The sequence below is a fragment of the Spea bombifrons genome, chromosome 3 (assembly GCF_027358695.1).
Source record: "Spea bombifrons isolate aSpeBom1 chromosome 3, aSpeBom1.2.pri, whole genome shotgun sequence".
In the NCBI taxonomy this organism is placed as follows: Eukaryota; Metazoa; Chordata; class Amphibia; order Anura; family Pelobatidae; genus Spea; species Spea bombifrons.
The window spans coordinates 103685336-103693897 of NC_071089.1; positions in this window are offsets into that span (position 1 = coordinate 103685336).

Consider the following 8562-nt stretch of genomic DNA (forward strand, 5'->3'; position numbering starts at 1 on the left):
CTCAAATCGTACCTGGTTCATGGCTTTGTGTTCATATCTTTTGTAAACCCCTCACTATTCCATATAAGTACCACCTATAGGTGAAAAAATATTTTCTTTCATTCTAATTAAACCTTTGATGCACTGCGTTTAGTGGCATTTTATTGCTTCAAGTATAAAAAGCCTTAGTATATATATCTGAGCTAAGGGGATTTGCTAAAATTTGATTTATTTGATTAATTATTATTAAAAAGCAATGACATGGCCTTTTTCCCACAGAAAGGACAGCTTTAGTTCTATGCTCGGTAGGATTCATTGAGTATTCAATAAGGGCAGGTGACAAGTTCCAGTCCTAACTAACTTTAAATGACCGATTAGTTTAACATATGTGGAAATATTAGGGCAAGTAAGGGATTGTCGTTCCGAACCCTGCAGAAGAATACTGGGCTTTGTTGTCTCAACATCACTTGGTGGTAACAAATGGGTTCAGAGAACACGGTTAAAGGGGCACTGCAGCCAAACACATCTTCATACACGTGATATACTTACCCCCAGTCGACTCAGGAAACACTGCGGGCAGGGGTCAGTTCAGATCCTCGTGCGCATGCACAGAAAGAACTATTGATTTCTGGGAGTTCCTATTGAAAGTGTGAAGCAATCATTGGGGTGGATGAATCACTAATCAAATGTTATGTTCCTTTCTAGCACCTTCTTTGTAACATCATCTCGTAACTGCTATTACACCATTTCTCTCTGTTTTCCCTGTTTCCACTGCCCAGAGTGTGAAGAGCAAGATTGCAACCAAACGTCTGCTGGGCATTCAGAGCCCAACATGTGTTTCAACATACAGAGCGGCTTTGTCAGGGGAACTGGCTAGCAGGATTTTGCATTTATAGATGTAGCACTTGATGTCATTCCTATTAGATGATGGCTGATCACTGATTGTTTGATACATATTATCATTATTATAATTGTTTTAAATAGCACCATCATATTCCGTAGCGCTGTACAATGGGTAGACAGGACATAACAAGTAGTATATAATATAACAATTTAACAGAAACAACAGGCGAGGAGGGCCCTGCTCAAACGAGCTTACAATCTAGTATTTAGAAATGAGTCATGAGCATACCTGGGAACTCTCCTGGTTTGAGCCGGAGATTGCTGGGCGAAGCACTGCTTCTCCGGTTCTCTGGGTCAAGACCCGACTCCTCCAGGTCACAGGAGTGGGGTCTTGACACGCCCCGCTCCCCTGCCCATTTTCTCCCACTGACATCAGCGGGACCCGCAAGGGAACGTTCCGGGTAGCCGGAGCCCAGAAGTTCCCTGGTATGGTCATGAGATGCAAGTAGGGGCTTTTGAAATAACTCCTGAAGCACTCAGGCAGCCAGTGAAGAGACTGACAGAGAGGAGAGGTGTTAGTAGAGCAGTGGGAGTGCAGTATAATGTCTCTAGACACCCCAAGCACGTCCATCCTCACCAACCCAAATCTCAATTTCTTCAAATCTCAATTTCTCCTTACTCTGTTAGACTTTACTGTCCAAATAGGCTGATTGCATAGATCTTAACTTTGAGCCCCTACATGGACAGAGCACATATACTTTTCAGTCCCTGACATTTTTCCAAATTCAAGCCTACAAATAATAAGAGAAGTTCATATGATAATCGATTCATCAAGAGTGCTGCTTCTGACTGACAAGGACCAGAACCTAATCAAAACGTTTCTGTCTCCATCTCTCTCTGGCTGACAGCAGCTGAAATTCTGTGCTCAGATCATGCAGTAATAAACTGTGTCCTATCCAAATGACTTTGAGGATTGTCCCATAAGACCATGGTATTTTAATGACTCCCCAGTGCTAAACACATATATTAAAGAACATTTTGCAAAAGAACATAATAACCCTCAAGAACAAACATCTATTATTTGTATAGCTGTCAACGTGGTCCTTCAAGGCTATGTAGCCATGCAACGCTCAAATTTACACATATACAAACTCTCACAAACACTGTAAAGAAGTTTGGAAAAAGACATTAAGCAGGTTTCCTCCACATTGAGAAACATTGCCCATAGAGAAGAAGAGCCAAATCTTTGTTTGACTGGGATGTAGTCAGGATGGTTAGCAAACAAATACAGTTTTAGTAAGGTGCCCCAGGAAGTAACTAAAGAAACACAACAAATTGCTCTCACATATGAATCAGATGCCATAGCTGCCAAAATGTGCTGCATACTATGAGATATGAGACAGAAGTAGACTTATGCATTCATATTCGGGAGTTCAAACCAAATACTGAATAAACTAATATGGTAAATGTACATGAAGACGAAGAAGCACAACACAGAGAATCTTTGTGTTCATCTTCGTAAATATCTCCTAGCTAATCTCCCTGCCCAATGGAGGCCCCTGCCACCAATAGAGTCACTCTTACTGCCGCGTAATGTTACCGCGTTTACCCCGTATTAACCCCTACTAGAAAACTGTCAGAAAACTTAGAGAAAAACGAACACGAAGAACGTACATGAATATTTAGCCAAAAAGAACGTGGAAACGGGTGAATATTCATGGAATAAGAAGGTTTTTTCATGAACACGGAGACGAACACAAAGACTTGGCCTGTGCTCAAGTCTAGACAGAAGTATTAGTAGTTCAATAAGTCTTTCAGAATCAATCATACATATAGGCAACCCTAAGACACTTTGGGTTCTCTGGCCATTTTTAGGAAGGGATCTTGGACGTATTTTGGAAAGGGATGCTAGCCCTGAGTGATACCATCAGCTCAAGTAGACCTGGGCTCAGCAATAACCCAGAGTAGACCCCAGAGCAGATTTGTTTTCCAAAATCACTTGGGGTGCTCTTGACAAGAAGAATTGATCAGTTTTACCCTACCACGTATGTTCCTAGGAATGTTAGACTTAAAAAAAGAGCTCTTGCGAAGGACAGTTAACTTCAAGATAACTACCTCTGTATTTATTCAGGACACTTGTTATACTAGTCCAGTCTTGGGTCATTTATAAATTCACTTAGCCCTTGAATCTATTTCAAAATGAAGCATAGTATTATCCAAAATGTCTTGGTAGGCTGAAAGGGACATATCAAGACATTTTTGGACAATGCTATGCTTTCAGCTTTGTGGAAATAGTTTGGGGAAGGTCTTTTTTTTTATTCCAGCATGACTGCGCCCAATGCACAAAGCAAGATCTATAAAGACATGATTGGATGAGTTTGGTGTGGAAGAACTTGACCGGCCGCACACAGCCCTGACGTCAACCCCATCAAACACCTTTGAGATGAAATGGAACTGAGATTGCAAGCCTGGCCTTCTGGGCCAACATCGGTGTTTGACCTCACAAATGCTCTACTGATGAATGGGCAAAAAATCCCACAGAAACTCTCCAAACTCTTGTGTAAAGAGATATATAAATATACATATATATATATATATATATATATATATTCCTGCTGTGGCCAGGTATTAGCCCTTACCCATTACTACATCTCATGGGAGCATTATATCTACATAATACATGTATAAGTATGCATCTTTATTAATAAGTAATGCTCCCATATGATGCTAAAATGGAGGCAAATAGCCAATAACAGAAAGAGTTAACAACTATTGATTCTTGAAGATACCATCATGTGTCCTCTAAAACCTGAGCTGGGTGCCTTACACACTACTGGAATAAAGGTTCATTATGTTTGTTAGATAGTTTGCTAGATCAAGATATTTGTGGGGTTTTGCTTACTGTTTTATTATTTAAGACCTTATTTACAAAGTACAGTATTACATACCTTCCAACATTTCAAAATGTGAAAGAGGGACACTTTTTTTAATTTTATTTATTTTATCTGGCGGAAATCACCGGAGTTCCAATTAAAAATGTTAAAAGACATCCTGTTTGAGGATGCCACTCCAAATGTGCAAGATGAAAATGTCCTGCATCTTAGCAGGAGGTCGATTCATTGCACAACTGCCCTCACTGGTGCCAGAAGAGTACTAGATTATCATATTTCTTTTATATCATGTTTTTCTCTTCTTTCATGTTCAGTTCGGGCAGTATTTTGAATTTGCACAAATCCACAGGTTTTTGCCCTGCAAATTAACAAAAACAAAAAAATAACATATGCATAAAAAACCTAATCTGGAGTTTTTCCGCAATCAGGAGATGCCGCTGAATCAGTTTGGCTGGATTTCTCTGCCATCACACATACCATGCGCAAAAAAGTGTTGGTGAAAAACGCTCAGAAAATTCATTCTACGGCCAACTTTGGCAGTAATTGGTGGCTGCATAATACTTGTGATGAGATACTCTGGGTTGTCTAGTTTACAGAAATACATACTTTTCTGGGTATCTTTAGGTTTCTTTGTTCAAAACGTGTAAATCCAGCATACTAAATGTAAAGATTCAACAAATTAAAAACCGTAGTATGTGCCTTCTAACTGCTAGGAAAGAATGGAAATTCTATATAAATAAGTTATTTCCAAAATCACGACACCTGAATTGGTACATTTTGAAGGTAGTTTATCTAATTTTCTGAGGATTAAAAGAAGAAAATATACAGTAGTTTTTTCTAAATTACTCATACTATGGGTTTAGCTAGTCATGTAAATATTACCGGTATATTAAAAGTGTAGTTAGTAATGTTTTTTTTAAATTCTAGCAACAGAATAAAATCTCATTAATCATTTTAAAAATGCAAAATTCTCGATAGATTCCAGCTGTCGGGGCTCCTGGGCTCCTCAGGTATTTTCTTATGTATCGAAATGCAAATATTTATTAGGGGACAGCGCCAGGGGACTGGTTGTCATTGTTACTGCTGAAAATAAATCTTAACTAACATTGGTAATTTCATTAGATTTAACAAAGTCATCAAAGGGAGGCTTTTCACACGCAAATTATGCTAACGCCCACTTTGCTTGTCCCAGACATGCAAATTGACCATAACGAGTTCTGCAAAAACTATAATTTGAATCTAAATGCGACATTTCAGCTGTTTATTCATGAGTTGCTCTATAATGTGCTCATGATCCGCCCCGTGCTCCTCAATGTCCATGAATGCACACGCGAATGTACATGTGTAATATGATGCAGACATGTGTTTACTTGGTAGCATATGGTTGGTATCACTTCCTTCTCGCAATGTGTCAGACAATACAATTACATAGAAATACAATTACATACACAAATTTTTTTTTGAACGCTCAGCACTCTGGGTGCGTATCATGTTTTCAGGCCATTTTTCAGTGTATTTGTGTATTTTGTGTTTATCTCCTATATTCCTGACTTTCTCCTCTCCAGAGCATTATCTTATGAATCTCTACCTGCCCCTTGACCCGTTCTCCACTAAACGTCTCTCCGGTGTCACCTCCTGAGCTCAGGTCCTTCCTATGTTTTATTCTTTGAGGTTCATATCTTGGGTACTTCCTGGCTTCTGTACATGCTGTATGACAATTACAATAAAACACACATTTGCCCATATGGAAATGTCTAAAACAATGTCAAACACAAAGAAAGTGTTAGTTATGTGTTGTGGCCCTACTACAATGATTGGGTAAGAGCATCTTCTACATTATAAGCTTGCGAGGAGGGCACTCTTCACTTATAGATGTCATATCCCTGGAATATATGTATTGTAAGAAGCCCTGCGTGAATTGTACAAAAAAAGGATAATAATAATAAATAAATATAATTACAATCTACATAGATCAGAGATGATCATTGCTACCGGGTAACACCAACCACAACCTTCCTTACTAATATTTAGATATGTTCAGCCAAATGCATCCCATGCAAACCAAGAAGATGGGGGCAGGGAAAGACCATGAATGCATGGTGATGATGGTGGTGTTGGGGGTTTTTGCTGAAACCATCTCTTCATTTGCAAAGCAGAATAAGTGTTGATTTAAAGGGAACAGTCAACTATTCTATGCATCAAAGCGCATATGATGCCTCGTGTTCCTTTAACATACAAGAATAATGTATTATAAATATTTGCATTGATTATTCCAATTCAAGTCGTGAGGCAGTTCAGTTATTTAAATGTTATTATTTACATAGATTTAAAATGATTACTTTCACATTGCCATGATTGGCATATCTGCCATATTTTTGAAGGACACGTATGCATTTCACGTATTGCGGATCAGCACGCATAAAGTGCTGCCCTGCGGTATGTGGGATGTTTATGTGTCCATCAGAAGAATGGCTCTGTGTGAATATATAATATGAGGTATTTCAGTAGACTGTGACCTCACAAGAGCAGGGTCCTCTTTTCCTTCTGCTTCAGCATGTCTTATGACTGTTATTGCTAATAATATTAATATTGTTAATGTTCATGTAATTTGTTATATTCTCTTCTATTCTAATACCGAGCTTAATCAGTTATATTTATCTTGTTTTCAGGCTAGCGCTACTTAAAATAAAAGACAAATTACCAGACAAACTTTGGGTTACAATAAGTCTTGTTTTTAGAAAACATACCTTAAATCTAAGTGTAATTTGACTTGTTTGCAGTTAAAAACCAAAAGATTTTTTGACAGTCATTTTTTGCAATGTATGGAATAAGTAAATAACATTTTCAAAAAATGAAACCCTAGACATCACCTACATGCAACACAGCCGGAAGACACTAGGGGGCACTGTCTGCATGCATATAACACACAAGGTATAATATCCTTCATATGCTGTTTACATTGATCTATACATTGATATATTGGCAAAACTGCACAAAATTATAGCTGGCATAAAAGTGAATGTAAAGTGGAGTTAAATGTCCTATATGAGCCATTCTTATTGCCCATACAGTCATGTAATTCAATGACTTGAATTTCTTGATCCTCTGTGTCGGGGTTCATCATAGACTTGTAGTCTACTCCTTTACAGGTCTCCAGAAGACCAAAGGCTTCTGTGAAATTAAAAACTTTTGGAAAGATAGAAACTTTTGGAAAGTTACAAAAATAGGGCATCTTGGGGTGCTCTCCGAGTTCTTTTATTCTTGACTATGGCAACAGCCCTGAATGTGTATTGCACATTACTTCTACATTGTAAGCTCATTTGAGCAGGACCCTCTTCACATTTTGTTTCTGTCCAGATTGTTATGTTAGGCACTAGATCTTATGTTCACTCATTGTACGGTGCTGTGGAATATGATGGCGGTATATAAAGTAATAATAATAAATAACAATAATAATTATTATATTTTTAATGAAGCTTTGTTCTAAAAAATGGCATGCACATAGGTAAGCAGGAAATATTCCTGGAAGCAATATAGGCACCCGGAAGAGTTTTTAACTATTTCTGGTTACAGGACGCAGGTTCCTAAAATGTAGAAACATGTATTAAAAATTTGTGCACGTTTATTTCTGTTACTGGCTGAGACGGTTATGGAACCCGTGGTAACCATGTATTTTGGATCAATAGACTATTGTACGCTACACCACAATTGTGTTCCACACTGTATTAGAAATGTCTTTATTTCAGACAAAATTAACAAGAAAGAGAACAGCAGAGTGATATCATAGGGAACCCAATCTGATCCTATTGTCAGGGATTCCACGGGGGGGGGCTGAGCTGTGTTGTGGAATCCAGTTGAGGAAGGTGTGTGGGGGGGGGGGATCAGAGTCCTAATCTATTGCACAGATATTGTGCAAGGGTCCCAGTCCTTCACCAGCAAGAACACACCAACAGCGGACTTAATATCTCAAGTGGCAATGAGTAGCAATGTCTAAGCCTCTTTATGATATAGACAGAAAGAGAGATATATATTAACTAAGATAATGAGCGAGATATCTCCAATAGTACATTGTTTAAATAGAATTTACATGACAAACGTAAAAATAATATACCAGTGTACACAAGACTAAACAAAGTTGCTTTTGTATAACAGTAAATGGCCTGGGTATTTGTCTAATGCAAGGTGGTGAGTGTCAGTGAACAGATTACGGCTGGGTAACTCTTTGAAAGATAAAATTAACTCCCAACATAGTTTATTCGTGAGACAAGGCAGCCTCGGTGTTCACCCAGAGACAAATCCTACATTTTACAGTTTTATAAACTTAAAATACTATGCAATAATGTGTACATAAACTAATCAATATGCATGAATGACAAATCCATCTGATGTACCACGGGAAAGTTCTAAACTTGTGCTAGGCAAGGAGAAGGGAGAGCCTGTTTTTCAGGCCAAGTTCTACTCTGGTCCTTGTGAATAGTCATAATGTAAGCTAGCCCTTGTGGAATGAGTATTGGAGGTTACACTATAAACCATTAGAACGACATTTACGGATCTGTGCAGTGTTGAAGACAAAACCTCACGTTCATGGATCAGCGAGTTGCAACCTCATCACATGAACGTTTAGAGTATATACTGTACACTGTCCTTCATGGGGTCACTTAGCTGCCTTCATGGAAAACAAGGACGTTTCTAGCTGTAAAATAATAGCAAAAGGGGTTTCTAACGATCAATTAGCCTTTTAAACTTAAACTTGGATCAGCGAACACAACGTGCCAATGTGACACAGGAGTGAAGGGAGTGATAAAGGGTCTCTGTACGCCTATGAAGATATTCCATTAAAACCCAGCCG